Source organism: Lissotriton helveticus, chromosome 7, assembly GCF_964261635.1.
Source record: "Lissotriton helveticus chromosome 7, aLisHel1.1, whole genome shotgun sequence".
In the NCBI taxonomy this organism is placed as follows: domain Eukaryota; kingdom Metazoa; phylum Chordata; class Amphibia; order Caudata; family Salamandridae; genus Lissotriton; species Lissotriton helveticus.
Window position 1 is genome coordinate 1200492987 of NC_136068.1, and position 24961 is coordinate 1200517947.

The window sequence follows — 24961 nt, forward strand, 5'->3', positions numbered from 1 at the left end:
CGTTGGGTGGTAAGTACTCAGAAAACCCAGTGTGAAATAGGTACCACCTGTATGTAGCGGAACCAAAAAACCTAGAGAAGTTGGTCATATTTCTTCGAAGTCTTAGGAGGTCTTCCAACTAAAGTTCATTGGAATCTAGTGCGAATCCAGCCATTGTGCATTGCTAAGTTGTTAGACTCATGATGTGCCTCTTCAGTTTTGAATTGAACTTTTCTCCACTCTGCATTTTTCTGTCTTAAACAATTCTTCCATGTTTTTGTCTTTCTCCACCTCTGCAGTGTTGTGAGGCCCTGATGAGAATCCCTGATTAGAAGGAGATTCGAAACGCGTAGGCCATTCCTCTACTGGTCTGCTTAGGAGTCCTTATTATCTCCAGACTCCTTACAATCTTTTGTACATTACCTATTAATCTCTTATTGAATGGTATAAAATTCAAGAATCTAATGGAATGTACCATTTTCAAATAATTGCATTGAATTATCGTATAATCGATGCAGATCCAGTTAGTATTTTTTGTCCTTTGTAATAGCAGCATTTTTTCCTTTGTAATAACAGTATGTGGTATGTTTGACTCCGGTATGAATGCGGTGAATGCTTTCTGACTGACATGATGGAGTTATTGAATTTAGTGTGATGTGTCCGTAATTGTTCTAGTTTCTCTAATGCTTCTCTTTTTTATGAAACGGTTGAATTTCTAAAAAAATAAAATTGCGACTAAGTAGCAATACCCTTTCTTGAATCGATTTTCTTGATGTGGATGATGAGTTGTATTTATGAATAAATGTTATCAGTATTGGCATTTTTCTTTGTTACTTGATATATAGGCTCAGCCTTGCTTATCAGAGCCAACCCCATGCTTGTTTCCTGTGACAATTACATCAGAACTGGAAACTAAAACGTCAGCATTTAAGTTGTGTGTCCTTTACGTACCCATATCTCATCCATATTAGGGTGTAGCTCAGAATGTTTTTCATTTATCAGAAGTAGCTCTCACCGGAGAAATGTTTGGAGACCTTTATACTACACTATCCCACCGTCTGGATGCAGGAATACTGCTAGAGGCATATCTTGTCTCAGAATCAGGGCTTGGTAGTGGCATCGTGAGATGTACAGATGACACCTCGACATACACCCGCCTCTTGTGCCTAAATCTCATCTGTATTGTGGGGCCATGCATCTATGTCAGCACCACCTGCTATTCCACTCGCAGCAGCTAATTACTCTGTACCTGTTTGGCAACCCCGGGGCAGCACCTTATCAGACTGTGTACCATCTTTTGTAGGGTCCCTGCGCCAACCTGTTTGCTGATACCAAAATTCTATTAACCTAATTTTAATTATCTTCCTTTGTTTCTGGAATTGTACCCGAGACACTAGAGTTTTTATGGAGTTCAATATGATAGAGAGTTCCTGAGTGTTTTTATAACGGGGCAGAATTGGGTTGTAGCTGAAGACAGTGCGAGTTTCATTCAGTGGGGCAGAAGGGTGTTCAGTGGGGATAGGATGTGGCACTATGGCCAGAGCCACCAAATTTGGAACTGGGGGACCTGGTTCAGCCTTCATGCCTAGTCCATCAGACCACTTCTGAGGGAGCACATTCCCAAGAGAGACCTTAGAAGAACTGGTCTCTTAGCACCAGCAGATGAACCCTACCGGTGCCTGGTGTTGGTTAACCTTGAAGCCCTGTCCACCACAATCCATACTGATGTTCACCTCCAGTCTTGCGGGCAGGCCTACAAAGCAGCACACCCTAGAGCAGCAGTGACTTTGTCACAGAGGTCACAGACCCTTGAGGCCAGTCCACCTCACCCATTGGTGCCTCCATTGGCCTTGTTCCAGTAGTACTAATGCAACTCACCAGGGATTTGTAATGCAAGATTTGCATGCACACCAGACAAAGGAGCATGTTTTCAACACATACTAACAGTCTCTGGAAAGCTTTCACCTCATTAATCCCAGTGTAACATGCAAATGCAGCGGTGAGAAAGGTGATCAGAAATGGTTAGAAAAAGGGAGGAGAAGTGCCTATGAAAGAAACTGCATGGCTCGGAGACAAATGGCTTATGATTCCACTTATAAGCGTATTTGGAATATTCTGTGATTGGAAACATGTCCCACATTGTAAATGAATTAAATATAAACAACTTCTATATTAAACCTAAAATAAACATGTTTATCGATTTTTTAAATTAAATACCGTTATAAGCTGTAACTGGTCAGTGAAATGCCAAATGCACTAAAAATTGGTATGTTTTGCTATTTCTAGCCACACCTCCGACTCCGCCCACTAATCCAATCCTCTGCTTTTTCCCACCCCCTGAGTCTCGGCCTACAGTTCCCCTACTTTTTTGTCCCCACTTTGACCACTGGCCGGATCTCCTGACCCCGGAGACCCCTCGGAGCGGCGGCGGGGTGAAGGGGGGGGGGGGGCGGCCGGACCTGCCTTGGCAGTCGGAGCCAGGGTCCAGCGTGATACCCAGGTGCGGTGAGGACGATGCTGTGGCACCCGCCTCACCAGTGATGTTGTGAGGCGGGGCACGAGAGACTTCCAGGCAGTTAACAGGAGGGTCAGATCGGGCCCTGCGAACGGAGTGACGGTATCCCTGCTGAAAGGAGCCCCCGAAGCCTAGGGAAGCTGCGCAGGTGGTGTGGTAGTGGCCTAGGTGCACGTCCCCAGTAAAGCAAATCCGCGCAGAGGGACGGAGACCGAGGAGTTCGGAGATCGCAGAGGCTCCAGGGGGTGAGACAAAGGAATCCCTTGCCCGTGCGGTGTACTGGAGCAGGTGCTCCTGAGGACTGAAGGCAGCAGTCAGACCGTTGGTCTTCCCCTGAGATGAGTTGCCCTGAGCAGAGTAGTTCAGTGGCGACTGCGGGGGGACCGTGAAACGGTGCAGTGACTTCTGGAAGCGAGGCCTTGGGGCTAGCCCCGTCCTGGTTGCGGCCCTAACTTGCTGATGGCCCAGAAGAGAGCCTGGGACCCGAGGGAGCGTACTGCACTGGTCCTTCCGATGCCGCTGGAGGCAACGAGCGACACGTGGGCACACAGAGGGGAGGTCTGAGAAGACAGTACTTGTGACTGTGGGCCCCCCCCCCCCATGGAACTTATGTAAGAAAAAAAACACATAAGGACCGCGGCAGGGGGATCGGAAGAGCCACGTCAGGGGGTCCTGATCTCACCTCCCCCACGGTGTTGGATCATAGTCAATTAAGATGCACCCAACTAGAAGAATGCTCAGGAACGCCAGAGGCAGCAACGCAAAAAAAGATCTACAGACGTTGCATGCATACCCCCCCCCCCCTGCTGTGGGATCTGCGAAGCAATGCCCTGAACCTCGGGCAACTTGGAAGGACAACAATACAGTGGGCGCCTGTGAGGTACTGATCTGCGAAATGGGTAAGGACAGACCCCAAAGAACTACGCAACAGATGAAGATGGACCAATACACTGCGCAAGGAGTACCCCTGAGGTCGGACCCACCGTGAACAGACTCAGCAGGGGCAGGCCGACCTTGCTGGAACCCACCGGGCCCAGATACTTGGGGCAATTGAGTCCTCCAGTGCAACATTCCAGGGACAAATGGACGCTGTATTGCTCGATGCTGGGCTGCTGCGAACCGCTCGCTGGCCACAGAACAGACTACCAGGGTCACAGCAAGCAGGGAGTGAAACAGTAAAGGACCCTGCAGGTTAGCAGAGATTCCCGAGGGTTGATGGAGACTTTGGCCCTGGTGAACACATGGGTCCGGAAGAGTTGTTCCGCAGGAGGACAGACACGGTCCATCGGAGTGCTCATAAGCATAGTAAGCCTGAGGCGACCGATCCTTCGATCCTCATATGTCACGGTCAATAAAGTCTCCAACTATTTTGTTCAGACGGGCACAACATTAGCCAAGGAACGGGACAGACAGCAGGAGGACAACATGGCGCTCACCCGTGAAGATTTATTGGCATCCCTTAGGGACTTTAAAAAGGAATTAAGAGAAGACATCAAGGCAGATAAGGATGCCTCTTTTGAATCCTTTAGAGCAGCGATGAGAGGGAAGACGTGCAAGCTGACGTGGACTCGGTGGGAACGCTCACACTAGATGTGGAGGCGAAATGACAGGAGCTGGAAGATAGACTGTCGCCACTGGAGGAAGGCATGACGGAACTTCGCGAACAGTTAAAGGCCTCCACTCTCAGGTGTGAAGACTTGGAGAATTGCTCTCGGCCAGATAACATAAGGGTCAGAGGCCTGGAAGAAGGCTGTGTGGGCACTGACTTGGAGGCGTTTCTAGTGGGTCTCTTCTCCACAGTCATCGGGGAGGGAGGTCCAGAGTTGAGACTCTAGCGGTCCCACAGAGTGGGGCTGAGGCTGTCCGGCTCTAACAAAAGGCCACGAGATGTCCTTGCAAAGTTTAGTTCCTTCAAAACTAAAGAGCTGGTGCTACAAAAAGCAAGAGGAACCGAGAAAGTCTCCTTTAAAAGCACCACTTGTTCGCTTTTTTCCAGGCGCAAGCCACCCTGGCAAGACGGCAGCAGTTCAGCCCGATCACAGAAGCCTTGAGAGAGACACAAAGTGCTGCTGGACCTACGCCTTCGGCATTGTCTTCCATATAGACAACAAACAATTCCACTGTACTGAGATTGAGGAAGCAGCGGAACTCTTGGGAATCAGACCTCCCCTCAAACAGAGAATCCACATCAAAGAGCGGTGAAAGGGCCCAGGCGAAGGACCGGAGAGGCGCAGGTCCTTGGAGAGCAGCCAGACGGGAGAGCAAAAAAACACCAGACTGAGGTGGGGCGAGTCTGACACCTTGCGAATATTCCTACTTGGTCCGAACAACCTAATTTGGCCCCGCTCTGATGGCATGGTAACGGGGGTCAAGGGCATGGATATGAAGGGTTGTCATTCCCCCAAGGACTCACTGAGAGTCTTGGCCTGCCGTACGCATGCATCCCGGGTTATAGAGAAGGAGTAAGGGAGGGGGTGTTTGTTATAAATATAGCAGAGATGGCGTTAGTACCCTTGTAACAAGTTAGTAGGGGTTTCAAGGAGCGGAAATGGGTTCGCTCCTAGAGTTGAAGAAAGGAGGTCCTTCTCTGGGATGGAGGTCCCCACAACTCACAGTTTTAGTTCTTTGTTGTTATACTTGTGTATCATGGTGCTTTTTAACTTTGCTCTGGTGAGTGGGGAGAGGGAGGAAGATGGGTAGGCGAGAATACATAGGCAAGCCTCCTTGGGGAGGGGGGAGGGGGCGGGATAGGACATATCCTGCAATATGGCAGTTAATTGCCTTTACTGGAATGTAGGGGGACTAAACTCCCCCAATAAAATACACTCCCTATGGAAATACTTAATGGACCACCAGATTCTGATAGCTGCATTACAGGAAACACACCTGAAGAAATGTGAGGAGGATAGGCTGAAACACAAGCATCTTCCGATCTTCAGCCGCTATGCAGAAAAATGGAGTGGCTCTCCTCTTCCATGCTTCGATCCCCTTTAACCACCAAGCTACTAAATCCGATATGTCCGGGTGCTTTCTAATGGTTCAGGGAGAGTTCAGAGGGAGAGCTTGCACCATTGCTACAGCCTATGCACCTAACATGGGGCAACTGAACTTCCTAGAATCCTTTCTTACCACTTGGGATGGGTTTGCAGCAGGAGATATTCTGCTGTTGGGGGACTTTAACCGGATCTGGGATCCCACACTGGACACGATTCACCCACAGCGGGCTGCGGGAAGAACATGCAGTAAAGTTCTCAAAGCAACACTTCAGCGTCTAGGCTTACTGGACGCTTCGAGGGAAACTCACCCCACGGCGAGGTACTATTCCTTCACTTAATTCAATATTTTTAATCAAGATTTGGAACTCCTAGGAGGTCCACATAAGATCACTTGCATAGTATTATAGGTAACAAAACATAACAAGGCTCACTCGTCATGCCATCATAAAATTTACCACAGCAACACGTAAACAATTTGACTATGAATGGTATTTAAAGTTTGCGGCATAAGGGATAAGATAACAAACAATATCCTTAAAAGTGCATAAACATCAAATAGCTACCCTTTCTTATGTTATATAAAACTCAAAATTCTATTTAGAATAAAAAAATGATAAAATGAATCACCAGGCGAGAGAGGAAACAAAGCATCTCCTAAATATTCAAATGTACAAAAGGGAGTAGATATCCTATTTAAGTATAATTTAGGGAATAGCAGCATGGTAACAGAGTAACTAAGCGTAGCCCGAACCATGCAAAAAGCCATACACTAGCAGAGAAGTTATGGAAAAGCCATGAACTAGCAGAGAAGTTATGTGCAAAATGCATGCAAAATTCCACTTCAATTAATTTTGAGGAATAACCGAAAGGTCAGAGTGGGACATTTACTCAACATATCCCTAATGTGCAAAATAGCAATAAATAGCAGCTAGTAATGTGCAAAATACAATTTAAAGAGCAAGATACTAGTACTTCAAAAGATTTCCTTAAGCAAAGTTAATTACCCAATTTAAATAAGTATGTCTATATATGACACATTTTAAATATATACATAAATTCTTTAAAGTAATTAAAAAGTTTTACCCATACGGCTTCATTTTTTGGACAAAAACGATAGTCTCGGGCTCATTCTACATTTTTTACAATGTTTAGCAAGAACATCGGCGAAGCCAACGATAACGACGAGATCAATACCGGCAAGCAAACAAAACATGATCTAAAGTCTGGGTGCTCAGGTTACAAAAATTACAAATTCTTCCATTATTCATATTCCGAGACCAGTTTGCAGTTAAGTCGTTTAGAGGTAGGAGATTCATGCGGCATAAAATTAGCAGGTGTTAAATTCCATGTTCTAAATTCCAGAATACCTATTTTTTTTTGAGTTCTCAATGCGCTAGTCCTGGCTATTAGCTTTAGTCTTTCCTTAGAATTACAACATTTAATATCTTTATTAAAGCAAATTTTGCCACATACGTTTTTGGGATAAATTTAAATACTAAGGGTGGGAGTGAAAGCCCTGAGTCTTCTTGTATACCAAAGGTTTTTGTGCCAATAAGAAATCCTGACCAAAGGAGTATTTACCTGCCTTTGCATTAAAAATGTTATGACATAAAAGACCTCTTAGTGTATTCGGTTCACTATTTTTTAGTTGATATCCCCAATGTAAAACCCTAGATAAGCCTTGAATATAAGAGCTTATCAGCCCAAATTCTAATCTAATTGCTGTCTTTGGAATGTCTGTGCTGAAATTGCAAATTTTATGTAATATTTGACCTTCAGTCTTATCTAAATAACTCCAGTCCTAAACGGGGATTGATTCAGTTGCATAGAGCAGAGTTGGCAGAATTTTTGCCTTAAAAAACGCCAAAAGGTGTAAAAAATGTCTTCTGCCCGTAGCACAATAGAAAATACTCAAGCCATTAGCATGGGACGTAGCTTTACAAATGCTATGATCAATGTGAGGCTTGTTCTTTGAACTGCCTGTTAAGAATTTCATTAATTAGAGGTATGAGTCTACCACCTCCAACTTTTCAGGACTAATTTGCCATTTGAAGTTACATGACTTCCTACTTTTTGAACTTTTCATAATTAAAATGTTACTTTTAGAAACATTTATTTTCATGAAATGATCTACTGTGTATTTATGTAGTGATATCAGCTTTCTATTTAACCCGATAGGGTTAGGTCCATTAATACAATGCCGCCTGAGTATAAGACATGCAAAAGGACGGGAGCCTATCTTAGGTGCATCTCCAATGGTTTGGGCAAAACAGTCGGGTAAATCCGCTACATATAGAGAGAATAGCAGCGGTGCTAGCAGGCATTCTTGTTTCAGGCCATTTTCTGTGGTGATTATATCAGCTAGACCTTGGCTTCCACCCATTAATATCTGGCGCCAAGGTTGGGAATGAAGAGCAATACTTAAGGATAACAGGGGTGGAGGCAAGCCTATTTTTTGCAACTTTCTCCATAAAGGCGGACAATCTACCTTATCGAAGGCTGTAGAAAAGTCTATGAAAGCCATATACACATTAGATATACGAGTAATTGTCTATTTTTCCTCAATTAGTTTCAACATAAATATATTGTCTAGAGTGGAATGACTGTTGCGAAATCCTGCTTGTTCTAAGGGAAGGACTTTCATCCCCGTCACCCATTCTGTAAGGTGAATAAGGGTTCTACGCACAAATATTTTTCCTACTGCGTCCAATAAGGTGATTTGCAGATAAATACCTTGGTATGTTCTAGGGCCCTTTTTGTACAGAGGGATTAACACACTTCCGGACCAAGAGGGTGGAGTCTTCCCCTAGGAGTAGCAAGAGTTCATTAATGGAGCAAGGTAGGTAGCCCACAAAAGCGGCTCCTTTTTAATAACCGTCATTGGGATTTCGTCCGGGCCCATTGCTCCTGAAGACCTAATTTTTCTTATGATTCTGGTCACTTCATTAACTGAGGGTGCGTAGTTGGAATAAAAAGTATTAGATTGATCAAGTGCCGCAATGTATGATTAAAAAACTGAAGGATTAGTGGAATACAAATCTAACAAATGGGATTTTCATTTCTCTTCTTTTATAGGTATAGGGAGAGATTTAATTCTAGTACCACAACAATCTGCAATTACTTCCCAATACCTTTTGCAATTATTTTTAGAGGCTGCCTCCTTTAGCTGCATCCAAACACCATCCTCCGTTATTTGTCTTAACGAGTATTTCTTCCTCTGTTTTTCCTCTTTAATAGGTTTATTAGATTATTTCTTTCACTTGAGAAATTCAAAAACTGAGCCCTCACTAATTTGTTTATTTTCATATTTAAGGTGAGCAGTGGGTTAAAATATATTCTCTGTTTGACAGGAGCACAAATTGATTTACAAGATTTAGCCAGGAGACCCATATTGACAGAGAAGAAGGCAAGTAGATCAGATTGTGAGAGATCACCCTCGACCATTATTGAGCACTGCTGATCACCTATTAGGGTTAATAAATGTATTTTTTAATTTAGCGGTGGTTTGAGTATTCCAATGAATTCTGTCATTTGTTACAATCTTCGTTATCCAAGTTGGTATAAATAAAAAGGAATAGATCTTGTAAAAGATTGGAATAAGAGGCATAAGGTAGCAGGTAAACATTTATAAGTAACATGGAGTCCAAGGAAACTTGGTCATCCATATGATCTAATTTGATCGCGTGCATTAGGTTGGAAGGATGGGAGATTTCCTTGTAAGACCAAATAAGGCTCGTACTTAGTAATATGGCTATACCTCCTTTGGCGTGACCTCTGTTCGCAGGAAGTGCAGGCCGGCTTAGCACTTTGTAATCTTCGGTAGACCAGTTCTTAGAGATCCAGGGCCTATTTAATTTAAAACACCTGCAACCCAGCACCATTTCTTATCTTCCTCCTCTCAAGAGGACCCATGATGACTATTGTTTCCTGTGTGGAACAGCATATTCCTACCTTCTTTACCAAGAAGAACCTGCATAGTAGTGTTTTTCTCTGACAACGGTTTGTCATTTGCACTGATTTCTAAATCAGAAAAAGGAGGCATTGTTTGGGCCACTGTTGAGCATGACATTACTTCTGGTACTAAAACATTAATGCCACAACGACGTCATTTATCACAGTGAGTTACTGTTAGAAGGGAAATGGCCTTAGAAGCAAAGGTTACCCTTGCCCCCGAGGAGTTTTATATTTTTGAACCTCAAACAGCACAATAGTGTTACTTTCAATCATCCGTAGGCCTGAGATCTCAACAAAGCAACCCAACAAGAAGGACCTATTCATGAAAGGTATGTGGTCAAAAATAAACAAAAAATCCAGACTCTAAGGGACAGGCTGGGAGTTAATATCTATGCTAGGTGCCTCGGAGATGAAGTTTTCAGAGTTGTAAATAGTGTTGTTACCTTGACAGGAAGCAAATAATGTAGCATTAGGATTCAGTGCACTTTGAGCCATAAAAGAAGCACATTTATCTGATGTCGCAACTGCTTTGGGAAGATTACAAAGTCCATCTGAGTTCAAAATGATGGAGCTGGAACCAAAATGGTTAAGTTCAGTTTGTCCATTTTCTGTATTTGTAACCGTTAAATCTAGCTTTGGAGACATAGTGTGGATAGCGTTAGGATCAAAGCTTAACTGTTTAAACCTTTTTTTGGTAATCCTTCTACGTTTTTCTCTTCACCTTTTTCTTGCAGACATAGTTATTTTTGGTCTTGAGTTCCGTTTCCTTGATAGGAGAACTTCCGACATTATGTCCTTCCTTTGAGTGCTGTTTTGATGGATTTATGCCTGTTTTTAGAAAGATAGGAAAAACCTTTTGTCTTGGGTTTGGATTTGTGTTTTCAGTCTTAGGATGTGGACGGGACATAGAATCAACCTATGTTACTAAAGACTATATCAAAAAGTTGTTGTAAGGTAGAAGAACGTAACTTTAACTTTCTTTTTGCGTTTATTATTTCTAGTGAAGAGGAAAGGCTTACCAAATTGAGTGCCAAAGTCTCGCCCTTTAACCTGTGGAAAGGAATTATTTGGATACTATTTAGTTTGTCAGAGTCATTCTTTAGAAGAGGAATATTTATTCCCTCCCACTCATTAAGTGTACAGAGGGAAAATGCGCAGGCCTTATCTAGCAATAAGTTTTTATCAGTTGCAATCATTTTTGTCAGTGACAGAACAGAATCCAAAATAGAGTCTGAGTTACGCACTTGGTGTGCTTCTGAACAGACTTCATATGAGGCAGTTCTGGATTGATATTGGGCAAAGTAAAATCTTCCACAATGCAATCGTCCACTTCTTCGACTTTTTGAAATGATTGAGCTACTCCTGCAGGTTCGGAGGCTCCAATTACAATGGCATGAGTAGTTAAATTTGCAAGCAGGGAGTTAAATACTATCCTAGATTCCATGTGATGGTTGTCTATAGAACACGAATCCCTGATGTTGGACAGAGAAGAGGGCGATACTACTGATACTGATTTTTCAGAACCCACTCCAGAATAGACCATGCTTTCCTCATTTAATCTCTTCAAGGCGGTGGGGGATGCACATTTTCATTCGATTTGCCTTTCAGATCACGCCCCGCTAGAAATACTACTCAACTGGCCGGCGCCGCAGTCAAAACACAGTAGATGGCTTTTCCCCAACAGTCTCAGCAGGGATAGACTTTTCAGGGACGGCATACGTTCGACAATTAAGGAGTATTTTCAGAATAACGACCCAGCCCTCACCTCCTTTGCCAACAGCTGGGACACATTTAAGGCGGTTATTAGGGGCAAATGTATTGAGTTGGCCACCACCCTTAGAAACCAGCAGAGGGGGGAGAGGCTCCTTCTAGAACAGGAATTACAACTAGCCACCAAGAGTCCCCATTAAGCCAAACGCTCCGTAAAGTCAACTCCCTGAAGAGTAAATTAAAAGCTATATATACTAATAGGGCAGAGCACACAATACTGTGACTGCAAGCGAGAGGGTATAATAGCGTAATAAGATAGGCACACTATTAGCACTTCAATTAAGGGCAAAACAAGAAAAAGAATACAGTAAACAGAAAGTGGAAGACACAGGCGCCTCCCACTGGAGTGAGGAGGATAAAGCAAATGCCTTTGGTCAATTCTACAGAGACCTGTAGTCTGCAGACCCAGTCGACACCCCAGTGCAAGAGCGCTACTTGAAGTCCCTATCTCTTCCCCAGGTCTCGACCCACCCCAACGTGGAATTCAGCAGGCCCATCACAGGGGAGGAGGTCCGAAAAACGAGATGCCTTGAAACTGCAGAAGGCACCAGGCCCTGATGGGCTTAATGTCCACTTCTATCGTACCTTTGCCCAGAACGGACACCCCATCTGGTGGTCCTGTTTAAAGAAATAGCGACTGCCCAGAGGGTAACATACTATGGGGAAGCGCTGGTAAAAGTCATACCCAAACTGGGAAAAGATCCTAAAGAATGCGCCTCTTATAGGCCTATAGCCCTCTTGAACTTAGATGCCAAAATTGTACTCTAAAAACCTCCTGCCAGCACTGATTGACCCTGATCAATCGGGGTTTATTAAGGGTCGCCAGACCCATGATAATCTTCGCAGAATAGTGCACATAATTTAAAAAGTACAGAAGAAAGGCATCCCCGCTTTCCTCCTCTCGCTGGACGCGGAGAAGGCCTTTGTTAGGGTAGATTGGGCCTTTCTTGCGCAAACTCTGAAATGCTTCGGGTTCAACGACGTGTTTATTGGCATGATATAGGACAATTATTGCTTCCCCACTTTGAGAGTCTGGGTCAATGGGGCGGCTTCCGATGCCTTCACACTTGCGCGGGGGACAAGACAGGGATGCCCTCTGTGCCCCATGTTTGCTCTCCGCATCGAGGCCCTAGCGGTGAGGATGAGGGCGAACCAAGATATTAAGGGGGTAACCTTCTGTAGGGACGCCCACAAGATCTCTCTCTTCGCGGACGACGTGCTCCTTCCCATCAGTGACCCGCAGTCCTCGTTACCGGCAATTCTAGTGGAACTTGAACGCTTTGAACGAGTGTCGGGTTTTAAGGAGAATGGCGCAAAGTCGTTCCTGCTCCATCTCACTCTACCAGTAGAGGAGTGGGATCGACTAAAAGTGACTTCCCTCCCTTCTGTTGCACAAACAAGGATATTACATACTTACGGGTCAAGCTCACTTAAAAAATGTCGGGGCTCTACAAGGCTAATTTCCTACCGGTGCTGAGACAAATTAAGGCAGACCTGAATCAGTGGAAAATGACCTACACTTCCTGGATAGGGAGAATTAATGCGGTGAAGATGAATATCCTCCCTAGACTCCTATACCGAATTTCAGGGCCTCCCGATACCAGTGGGGAGGGAACTTGCTTGAAGACACTCTGCAGCAGGGAGGCTCCTGAGAAATCAATGGACCGAAACGACAGAAGCAAGAAAACTGAACTAAGTGGCTGGACGCACAGGGGCCACATTTAGGAAACTGACACTTCATTGTTGCATAGAGCCAGATTGCAGTAAAGTTGGTCTCCTTCGCCTCCTGACTAGTGGAGGCTGGGCACTGGCACCGGACGGGCTGCCTACACAGCCTCCTACTTCAGCCAATTATTCTAATCATCTTTTATTCTGATGATCTCATTATTTTTCTGGTGTTCTTTCTTTCTCTAGACTTATCTTTTTATTTATTCAGATTCTTAAATATTTGAATGATTTGGAGTATGAGTGGATAGGATCAGTTGTAGGTAGAGTGAGCGTGTGTGTGTGTGAAGTCCATGGTCAGGGGGGGCGTAGCTGAGGTACACATGGGGGTCAGGGAAGTGTAATTTCCTGGCCTGGCATAAGCTTTCATTGGACGACTGGATGTGGAGTGCATGTATGTCAATTTGAGGCACAAGAGATATGAAAAGTGGAAATGTGATGTTCCCTTCGTTTTGCAGTATTAATGTTATAGCAAAGGAAGTATGTTTGCTCATGAGTTCAAGGGTAGGGACGGGAGTGGTGGGGTTGTATGTTAAATGGGGATACACGCTTTGTTATTAATGTGTCTACCCGGGGGTGGGATGTTCGAACTGTTCAATTTCAGGGTCTCGCCGGCAGCAATAGGGGCACTACACAACACTCCTACAAAATAGATAAGACAGTCATCGGTTGGATGATATGGGGCAATACGAAATTATAACGTGGAAGGTGAGGGGGTTTACATTCTTTTGTTATGTGGTAAAGAATACAAACATATGCGGAGAAAGGGCATTCAGATCGACATGCTACAGGAGACACACCTGCTAGACACTGAGACGCAAAAACTCCACAGGATGTGGAGAGGGCAATTATTTGTGTCCACCTACTCTAACTATGGCTAGGGAGGTGGCCTTATAGGTGGCCCCACAGGTACCGTTCAAATTACATACTTACGAGGCAGATGAACAAGTTACTTACCTTCGGTAACGATATATCTGTAAGAAACAGTAGTTAGTATTAGATTCCTTACCTTAGAATAACCCCAGGCGTCAGTCTGGATCCGGAAACTTTTGCGTAGCAGTACCCCTGCGCGTCGGTAGGCGTCGTCTGCAGGCGTCCCCTGCGGCTCCGCGTCCGTCGTCGGCGTCGTGCGCCGTGATGACGTCGCCGGAGTATATAGACGCCGCCTCCGCGCGCGGACGTCAGTTCTTTGTACATAGCTTTTCCGCGCCAGAACACGCAGAGCCATGCGAGAACCAACACTGGTGCCATTTGAAACTAGGGCCCTGAAAGGGATGTCCTTAACCCTAGGTATCAGTTCGCAGAACGGGGAGGATGGGTGGGGCGGTAAGGAATCTAATACTAACTACTGTTTCTTACAGATATATCGTTACCGAAGGTAAGTAACTTGTTCATCTGAAAGAAACAGGTTAGTATTAGATTCCTTACCTTAGAATAGATACCCCAGCAATTCCAACCCCGGTGGTGGGTCTGCGAACCAATACAATCCTACACCAGAAAGTCCTGGAGGACCGAACGGCCAAAGAAGCCATCCCTCCGGACTTGACTGTCCAGGCAGTAGTGCCTCGCAAAGGTGTGCAGCGAGGCCCACGTAGCCGCCTGGCAAATGTCCTGCAAAGGGACTCCCCGGCCCAGGGCAGTAGTAGCCGCCGTGGCCCGAGTGGAATGGGCCCTCAGCCCAACAGGAGGCTCCTTCCGAGCCAAAGAGTAGCACGCTTTGATGCACAGAACGACCCACCGAGAAATGGTCCGTTTATGTACCGCCCGTCCTTTCTTCGCACCCACGTAGCCAACAAACAGTTGGTCATCCACCTGGAACTGGCGTGTGCCATCCATATAAAATGAAAGCGCACCTTTTGGGTCCAGACGATGGAGCCGCTCTTCATCCTTTGAAGGATGCGGAGGCGGGAAGAAGGAGGGTAAGGTGATGGACTGCCCGATGTGAAAAGCAGAGACTACTTTGGGCAGGAAAGAAGGTCTAGTTCTCAGAACCACCTTGTCTGGATGAATTGACATGAAAGGAGGTTTGACAGAAAGAGCCTGGAGCTCACTCACCCTCCTGGCAGAGGTGATGGCAACCAGGAAGGCCGTCTTTAAAGTCAGGAGACGGAGAGGACAGGAATGAAGTGGCTCAAAGGGAGCGCACATCAAGAAAGTCAGAACTAGGTTCAAGTCCCACTGAGGCATCACGAACGGAACAGGTGGATACATGTGCGTGATGCCCTTCAAGAATCTTGTTACAATAGGGGACCTGAACAAAGAAGGTTGATCAGGCAGCCTTAGAAAGGCCGAAAGGGCAGAAAGGTAGCCCTTGATAGTGCCCAGAGCAGAGCCCTGCTGGGCAAGAGAGAGAAGAAAGAGGAGAACCTCGGAAAGAGGGGCAGAGAGAGGGTCCACAGCCTTTGCTGTGCACCATGCCACAAATCTGTTCCACCGGCAGGCGTATACCGACTTTGTGGAGGGACGCCTGGCTGCCAGAATCACATCACAAACCTCAGGAGGCAAGTCAAATGGCCTCAACTGTCGCCGCTCAATCTCCACGCATGGAGGTCGAGACTGGACAGGTTCGGGTGGAGGACCGTCCCCCGCTGCTGCGACAGAAGGTCCTCCTGAAGGGGCAGGCGGATCGAGGGACCGACTGACATGCTGAGTAGCTCGGGATACCAGTACCTTCGAGCCCAGTCCGGAGCCACAAGGATAACTTGGGCCCGGTCGCGCCTGATCTTCTTCAGCACTCTGGGCAGAAGTGGTATAGGCGGAAAGGCGTACAATAGACCGCAACTCCACTCGCGCCGAAAGGCGTCGCCGAGCGAGTGCCGTCTTGGAAACTCCAACGCGCAGAACTGATGACATTGCGCGTTCTCTTCTGTGGCGAATAGATCTAACCAAGGCTCTCCCCATTGCAGAAAGAGGCCTTTCGCCACGTCCGAGTTCAGACGCCATTCGTGATCCACCGAGCACCGACGGCTGAGTTCGTCCGCCCTGGCGTTCAGAGAACCTGCCAGGTGTTGAACCGTCAGAGTCACGCTCTGACGTTCCAGCCATTGCAGAGACGCAGAGCCTACTGGCAAAGGGTCCACGACCCCACTCCGCCCTGCTTGTTGCAGTACCACATGGCGGTGGTGTTGTCCATGAACACCTGCACTACACTCCCGTTGACAAAGGGGAGGAATGCCTTCAGTGCTAGGCGAATCGCCCGCAGCTCCAACATGTTGATATGGAGCCGGGACTCCGCCGGAGACCAGATGCCTCTGATCTCCGCCTCTCCCAAGTGGCCTCCCCAGCCCTGGAGGGACGCGTCCGTCACAACTACGTGCTCCGGTTGGGGAAGGGAGAGGGATCTGCCTCTGACCCAATCGCGGTCCGTAAGCCACCACTGCAACTGGCTCGCAGTGCCCTCCGAGATCAGGACATGGTCGGATAGGTTGCCTTGATGCTGGGCCCACTGAAACTTCAGGTCCCACTGCAGAGCCCGCATCCGCCACCGGGCATGATGCACCAGAAGGATGCAGGAAGCCATCAGCCCCAGCAGCCGCAGCGTCAACCTGACCGAAACCCGGGATAACGGCTGAAAGATTGGAATCAGAGCCTGAATATCCCGGACCCGCCGTTCCGGAGGATAAACCCGAAACTGCGCCGAGTCGAGAACCGCTCCGATGAAAAGGAGCTTTTGAGAGGGACACAGGTGTGATTTCGGCACATTGATGGAAAACCCCAGCTCGTGCAGGAGGTCTACCGTCATCTGAAGGTGGTGGACGACTGTCTGGGGCAAGCCCGCCTTCAACAACCAGTCGTCGAGGTAGGGGAAGACAAACCCCTAACCGGCGCAGATGAGCTGCGACCACCGCCATCACTTTCGTGAACACCTGTGGGGCGCTGGTAAGGCCGAATGGGAGCACGATAAACTGAAAGTGCTCGTGGCCTACCGTGAACCGCAGGTAACGTCGGTGGGCCGGCAGGACGGGGATGTGAAAATACGCGTCCTGCAAGTCCAACGCCACCATCCAGTCTTGTGGGTCCAGAGCAGCCAAGACCTGAGCCAAAGTCAACATCTTGAACTTCTTCTTCCGGAGGAAGCCGTTGACGTTCCGTAGATCCAAGATAGGACGTAGGCCCCCCTTGTCCTTCTTGGGTACCAGAAAGTAGTGGGAATAGCAACCACACCCTACTTCTGGCCCAGGAACGCGCTCGATGGCCCCCTTGGCCAAGAGGGCCGTAACTTCCTCCTGCAGAAGTGTCAAGTGGTCCCCCGACACACGGTGGTTCTGCGGTGGCATGGCTGGAGGAGTGCTCTCGAAGGGGAGGGAGTAGCCCCTTCGGACGAGCTGCAGCACCCACCTGTCCGATGTGATGGTGCGCCAGCGGGAGTGGTGATGGCGAACCCTGCCACCCACTGGCGTCACATGGGCCTGAAAGCTAGGACTAGGAGGATTTGGAGGCTGATGCTGCGGGGGGAGGTGTGGTCTGACCTCGCCGTTGTCCCCGACCGCCTCCACGGCGGAAGCCACGGCCGCCACCGCGTTGAGAAGTGTTCTGCGGTGCGTGGCTGGCAGCACGTGTGGGACCGCCCCTTCCGTGGCCACGAAAGGAGCGAAACGAACCCGTTTGCTGGCGCTGGGTCGAGAGACCCAAGGATTTGGCCGTGACCCTGGAGTCCTTGAAGCGCTCCAGCGTGTGGTCCGCTTTGTCGCCAAACAGGCGACTGCCATCGAACGGCATGTCCATTAAAGTATTTTGGACATCCGGCGAAAAGTTGGCGGATCTCAGCCAGGCGTGGCGACGAATCGCCACCGTCGTGGACATCGCTCTGCCTAGCGAGTCGGTCGTATCGAGACCACACCTGATGGAATATCGTGCTGCGTCTCGGCCTTCAATCATAGCCTGACCGAGCTTTGCCCGTACCTCCTGCGGGCATTGTGGCAGACACTCCGCGACCGTATCCCACAGAGAGTGGGTGTAGCGGCCCAAGAGGCATGCGGTGTTGCAAGACCGCAGTCCCAGACTCAGGGACGAGAAGACCTTCTTCCCATACTGGTCGTACCTCTTAGATTCCCGGTCGGGCGGGGCCGACGGGAATGCGGTTTGGGAAGTCGAGGCCTGGATCACCTGACTCTCAGGGGTGGGATGGGTGGACAGGAACTTGGGGTCATCCGGACACGGACGGTGGCGTCTGGCCACGTTCCTATCAACAGGCGAACCTGAAGCGGGCCTGGACCACGTGCCCAAAAGAACGTCTGTCAAGGCTTCGTTGAACGGCAGCAGAGGCTCCTGTGGGCATGACTGAGGTTTGAAGACCTCAGTGAGGATGTTAGCCCTCACGACCGCGACGGGGAGCTCAAGGCGCAAGGCCTTGGCAGCCCTCATCAACACCACTGAATAAGCAGCCCCAGCCTCCGAGGTAACAGTAGGAGGAGAGACAAAACCAGGGTTAGGAGAATCGTCCAGACCACTGGCATCACCCAAGTCACCTGTCCAGTCCACGTCGTACTGACACTCGCGTGACAGAGGGTCCTCAGACCCCTCCCAACCCTCTCCATAATCTGCATCCTCACCATATTCGGAGTCAATGATGTAGACCGGCTCCTCGGGGTCAATGGGCCCCATCGGCGCCGGACTCGGCGTCGGACGACGCCGGTCCGACTCCGCGTCTGGAGTAGGAGAGGGAATGGGGGTGGCGCCGCCCGGAGCCGGAGCCCCGACGCCGGCCGGCGTCGTAGTCCCGGCGCCGCGCGGAGGCGGCACCATGGGTTGCCCCGATGGAATCGGCGTCGGAGAGGCCGGTGGACCAGCCGGCGTCGACCCTGAAAGGCCCAGCGGCGCCGGGGCTGGAGCCGCCGGCGGCGTCGGGGCCGGAGCACCCGACGGCGTCGGGGCAGGAGCACCCGAACCGCTCGGGCCCCCGGACGGGACCACCGGGCCCGCAGGCGCCGTAGGCCCCGTCGGAGGAGACAGCGCCCTCATGGCCATGAGGAACTCCTCTATCTCCTCTCGCGACGCGCCTTGCCCAGGGACCGTCGGGTATGGAGCAGGCAGCGTCGGCGACCCACGCGGAGCCGCTTGGGTGGGGCCACCCGAACCCCCGGCCGCATCGCGCGAGCGTCGGGGGGGAGTCGGGGGTACGATGACGACGCCCCGACTTCTTGTGCCTCTTACCTGAGGAACCAGAGGAATGGTGACGACTTCCGGAGCGCTCGTGGTTGCTCCGCGACAGCTCCCTCGACCTACGGCCGGACCGGGACCGCTCCTGACGCGGGGCCGACACCCGGAGCTCGAGTAGCTTGCGGGACCGCTCCCGTCTAGCCTTACTCGTCAAGGCCCGGCAGTCGACGCAGGACTCCACGTCGTGGTCCGCGCCCAGGCACCGGAGGCAGAGTCGGTGGTGGTCCGTGACCGACATCGTGCGGTCACACCCGTCACAATTCTTAAACCCGGGCATCCTATCGGCACCTTAGAGTTAGAAAGTTAATCAAAAAACGTTGGTCAAAAGACCGGAGTACTGCTCTTCGGATCTGCGCTAACCGGCGCGGAAAAAAGAAGAACTGACGTCAGCGCGCGGAGGCCGCGTCTATATACTCCGGCGACGTCATCACGGCGCACGACTCCGACGACGGACGCGGAGCCGCAGGGGACGCCTGCAGACGACGCCTACCGACGCGCAGGGGTACTGCTACGCAAAAGTTTCCGGATCCAGACTGACGCCTGGGGTTATTCTAAGGTAAGGAATCTAATACTAACCTGTTTCTTTCAGATGTGGAGGGCAGGTACGTCACAGTACACTTGATGGTATTGAGTTGTGCCTCGTTACCATATATGCCCCGAATATAGATGACTGGGACTTTAAAAAAAATATATAGAAACCCTGCTTCTCCCGTACATTGTGATGCCGTTGGTATGTGTGGGCAACTTTAATTGCCTGCTTGATGGCCTATTGGATAGATGCCCTCCAAAATTACATACTAAACGACACATGGCGTCGGCCTTGGGAGAGGTGATGGGCAGACTCCACTGTGTGGACATCTGGCGCGACACGCATTTGGGGTAACGAGGCTACACTTGCTATACCCATGCCCGTGAGGTACAGAGCATACTTGACCGATTCCTGCTCTCTCTCCAGGCATGCGATGAGGTGAGATGAACCGAAGTATTGGGTCGGTTCCTGTTGCATCACACCCGGTGTTGCTGATGGGGCACCGAAGAGAACTAGGCCAAGGGTTCCACTGTGGAGATTTCAACCGGCAATCTTGCGTGATCCAGTATTCAGAGAAGAACTCAGTGAGGTTGTCGGAGGGTACTTCGCCACAAATTGGTCAACCATGAGTAGAGAGTGGGATGCTTTCAAAGTGGTTACTAGAGGGGACTGTTTGTCCAGAGTGGGCAGCACCAGAAGATGTCTAGAGGTAGAATTGACAAGAGGCAGAGTATAGACTGGCGAGGGTTCAATGAAAAGTGCAGGATGTGGTGCCCCCTAATGACTCACTCCTGAAGGTGCAACGTAGAGTGGGGGAGATCTGGGATAGATTAGACTGCTTAGTTCGGAGAGAATATAGACAACTACTCCATAGAGAGGGGGATAGATCTGGGGGGTTATTGGTGTGGCTTTTAAAATGTGAACGCCCCTCTCCGTTGATATTAATGTTGCAATACACTGATGGAACCAAGACCACCACTCAGATCAGGGTCAACACTGTACTCTTTAAGCATCTATACGACATGTATCGCAAGAACCCCGGTCACAGAATCTCAGTGGATGGGTATCTATCTGATGTCCCCCTCCCACGACTTATTGACGATCAACAAGAAGACCTAGAGGCAGCTCTTCAGCTAGGGAAACTGCAGGAAGCCTTATGAGGCATGGCTAAAAAATTGCTACGCCCAGATCAATCAAGTATTTGTAGAGCATACTACTCACACATGAGGGTCTCAAGGTGCTAAGGGGAGGGGGGCTGCTACTGCTCGAACAGCCAGGTCTTGAGATGTTTCCAGAAGGTCAGCAGGTCCTGGGTTTGTCGCAGATGGATAGGGAGGGTGTTCCATGTCTTGGCGGCGAGGTAGGAGAAGGATCTGCTGCGGGTGGTCCTTCAGTGCATGCGTGGAACAGTGGCGAGGCCGAGGTCAGCGGAGCGAAGCTGGCGGTTCAGAGTGTAGAAGGTGAGTCGTTTGTTGAGGTATGTAGGTACGGCGTCGTGAAGTGCTTTGAAGCGTGGGTGAGGAGCTTGAAGGTGATCCTCTTGTTGAAGGGGATCCAGTGCAGGTCTCAGGTGGGCAGTGATGTGGCTCTGGCAGGGGATGTCGAGGACGAATCATGCAGAGGCTTTCTGTATGAGTTGAAGTCTTTTCTGGAGTTTGGCTGTGGTACCCGCGTAGAGGGCGTTGCCGTAGTCCAACCTACTGGTGACGAGGGCCTGGGTGACCGTCTTTCTGGTTCCGGTGGGGTCTAACTGTAGATCTTGCGAAGCATGCGGAGGGTGTGGAAGCCAGAGGAGGAGACGGCGTTGACTTGCTGGGATGGGCTCCCGGTAGAAATTTATCATACACATGCGGCTACTGGAAACACTGCAGGAAGCTAAAAACCCAGAAGCTTGCCACAATCCATGCAGGAGGCACAGATAATAAAGCTCCCCAAGCCTGGTAGAAACGCGGAGGACCCGGCAGCGTATAGGCCCTTGTCGATGCTGGGAGTGGATGCCAAATTACTAGCCAAGGTCATGGCAAACAGGCTGAGAATAGTAGTAACATCATTAGTGCATTGAGATTAGTGTGGGTACATACCTGGGAGAGGCACACATATGAACTTAAGAAGGCTGTCCCATGTCATTCAATCGGTGGCCGAAAGTGAACACCGCGCTGCGGTGGTTGCCTTGGATATAGAAAATGCCTTTGATACGCTGCGATAGGAGTTCCTCTGGGAAGTACTAAGGAGAATGGGATTTGGAGAGGAATATATTTCATAGGTCAAATTGCTATACTAAGCAAACACAAGGATATGATAGACTGAGTGCTGAAACTTTTCAGACACTCATCCCCAGTCACAGATCTGGGTTGAATCCATCATCATTCTTTAGCTCAATGGCCACCTCAGTTCAGACCTAGCTATATGCAAATCAGTCTTGACCCTGTGCCTCATGGGAACAGTCCAGCCCAAACTGCCAAGCCAGGTCTTCCCTGAACCGGAAGCAAGCATCCTGGGACCGGTTTTGGTTGACACCCTTCATTAGCAGGCTAGCTTGAATCCAGTGGCAAAGTTTTGATATACTGTCAACCGAGAGCCCGTGTGCGAAATAGGAGCCTAGTTTCAGAGGCTATAGAGATTGAAAGGGGCACACAGCAGGGGTGCAGGCTGTCCCCACTCCTTTTTGCTCTGGCAATGGAGCAACTGGCTGTGAGACTACAGAGGGATATGGCACCATGGGGTGTAGAGGTAGATGGTTGCATGCACGTGGTCTCCTTATATGCTGATGACGCGCTCTTGTATATCTAACAGCCAGAGGAAGTGATTTCGATATTGCTTAGGGTACTGGACGCTATCGGTGCGGTCTCGAGTCTGAGAGTTAACCAACAGAAAACAATACTCTTCCCGCTGGGAACCTTTGCACACGGGAACCCCCAGGACCTCCCCGTGGTAGCCCTGGACTGGAAGTGCGGTTATTTTAGATAACTGGTCATTCTGATAGCGCACCAGCCAGAGGCTCAGTTCGACCTCAATATGGGCAAATTTCTTGCAGGAATAAAAGCGTCCATACAATTCTGGAATAAACTCCCCTTCTAGATTATGGGAAGAGTGGCTCTATTTGAAATGGTGGTCTTGCCCCACTGATTATACGTCCTACAGAATTCCTTCTGTAAAATTCAAAAACACACGTTTGATACATTAAATAGCCTTTTGATATCCTTGGTTTGGACCGGAGGCCGAAGTAGAGTTAAGCTAGAAATACTTAAACAAGACATGAATGTGGGAGGCCTTGGGTTAACGGACCTCAGGATATATTACCTAGCGGGCCTACTACAATATGCAGTACAATGGTCCTTTGAGGGCCGCACGGTAGACAAAGAGCTCCTAAAGGACTGGAATCAGGGCCTACAACTACAGAGGTACCTCATGATGGAATCGAGGGATCCAAAGGACTGCCTCCATATACTTCAGCAGGTGACGGAGGCCTGGGAACAGGTTGTCAAGCTAGTACTATGCAGGGCACTGCCGTTTCGGTGGTGACAGGGGTTTCAAAATATCCAGGCAACAATGGACATCTCTAGGTGGTACAAGGGAGGATGCGAAAGGGCTGGGGATCTATAGCAGAATGGAGCCGTTCTCACGTTTGAGGAGGCGCAAAACTGGTTCCAGGTACCGGCAGGTAATTTCCTGCAGTACGCAAAGGTCTCGCGCGCGGTCAGGGAGATGTGGACCGCTTTTCCGGAAAAGCCGCAGGAGTCATGTACACTCTTGACACTCCGGGCTCCTGCAGATGTCTGATCTCACGCATATACCCAGCGATGAAAGAAGACCGCGTGGCAGACCTATTGGCCATTAGGGGGAAATGGAAGGACGACTTGCATACCGCACTAACAGACGGGGAATGGAAGAGAGCATTAGTGCAGGTGGCTGAAGCGACAAGTAATGCTAGATTTAAGCTAATCCAATTCCATTACTTGCATTGCACATACGTAACAACACAGCATCGGGCGCAATTTACACCTGGAGCCATGTCGGCCTGTCCACGATGTGGAACAGGCCCTGCCACTTTTTTACACGACCTGGAGCTGCATACGTTTGCAATCATACTGAAGCCAGGTGGTACAGAACCTCCGCGCAACAACAGCAGTGTGTATAGACGTCTCTATAAAACAGTGCTTACTGGGTATTCTCCCAACACCAAAAATGGGGACACAGATACAACACAAGTTCTTAATGATGGGCCTGGCAAAAAGAAGGATCGCAATTCACTGGATTCTTTTCACACTACCCATGTTGAACAAATGGACAGCAGATGTGCGTATGTGGGGTGTGGCGGAAGAAAGCCACCTTAGGGCAGTATGTGTGGACGAAAACACTGAGAGTGACTTGATGGTTTGGGGACAAATGTTAACTGAAACGACAGTAGCAGTAACCCAGGGTAATAAAGACATTACACACACGCAGCCACCTGCACAAGGTTTACAAGTATCCAGCACGGATAAAGCTATATGATGTAACGTGAAACAACGCTACCAATAAAAAACAGTTTAAAAAAATGAAGACCGGACAGGTGCTGTGTAATCAAGACGATACCTTGAGTGCTCAACCACTTCCAACGATGTAGCGCCTTTTGGCACAATATCCTCAACCCCATGCAGTCCTCTGTTACAATATCACGTTGGTCGTGTTGTTTGTAAGAACCTGCACCAGTTTCCCCAGATGGACGGAAGAAACTCCTGTGCCAACTCCAGTTAGTTGATTTGGAGGTGAATTTCTGATGGAGACCAGAGTCCTCTGCTCTCCACCTCTCCCAGCTACTTCCACAACACAGAAACAATGCATCCGTCTCAACAGTTAACTCTGGGTGGGATAGAGAAAAAGGTCTGCTGCTAGTACAGTTGTGGTCAAGCTGCCACCACTGCAAGTCTGTCGGAGTCTCTTTCGACACCTGGGTTGACTGACAAATTCCCCTGGTGCTCATCGCACTGAAACTTTAGATCCCACTGCAGGGCCGCATGTATCACCTGGCGTGGTGCACAAGAATGCAAGAGGCCAAGAAGCCTCTGAGCCGCTCTCACAGAGACCTGGGTTAAGGACTAGATGTCCTGTACTCATTGAGGTTTAGGAAAGGCTTGGAAAAGCACCATGTCCAGGATGGCTCCTATAAAAGGGAGTTACTGTCAAGGAGGTGCGACTTTAATACGTTGATGGAAAACCCCACAATGTCAACAAATTGACCATTGTCAAAGTTGGGTTACAACTGTATAAAACAAGACGGAATTCAACCACCAGTCGTAGAGAAATGAGAAAATTACTATTTCTAACCTCTGCAGATGGGCTGGGACCACCAGC

At 49.0% G+C, this 24961-nt stretch overlaps 1 protein-coding gene across 1 annotated transcript in view; it reads right to left on the reverse strand.

The window, feature by feature from the left end:
• Positions 1 to 24961, reverse strand: part of SUZ12 (SUZ12 polycomb repressive complex 2 subunit) — a 979834-nt gene that overhangs the window by 343164 nt on the left and 611709 nt on the right. The window lies entirely within an intron of this gene.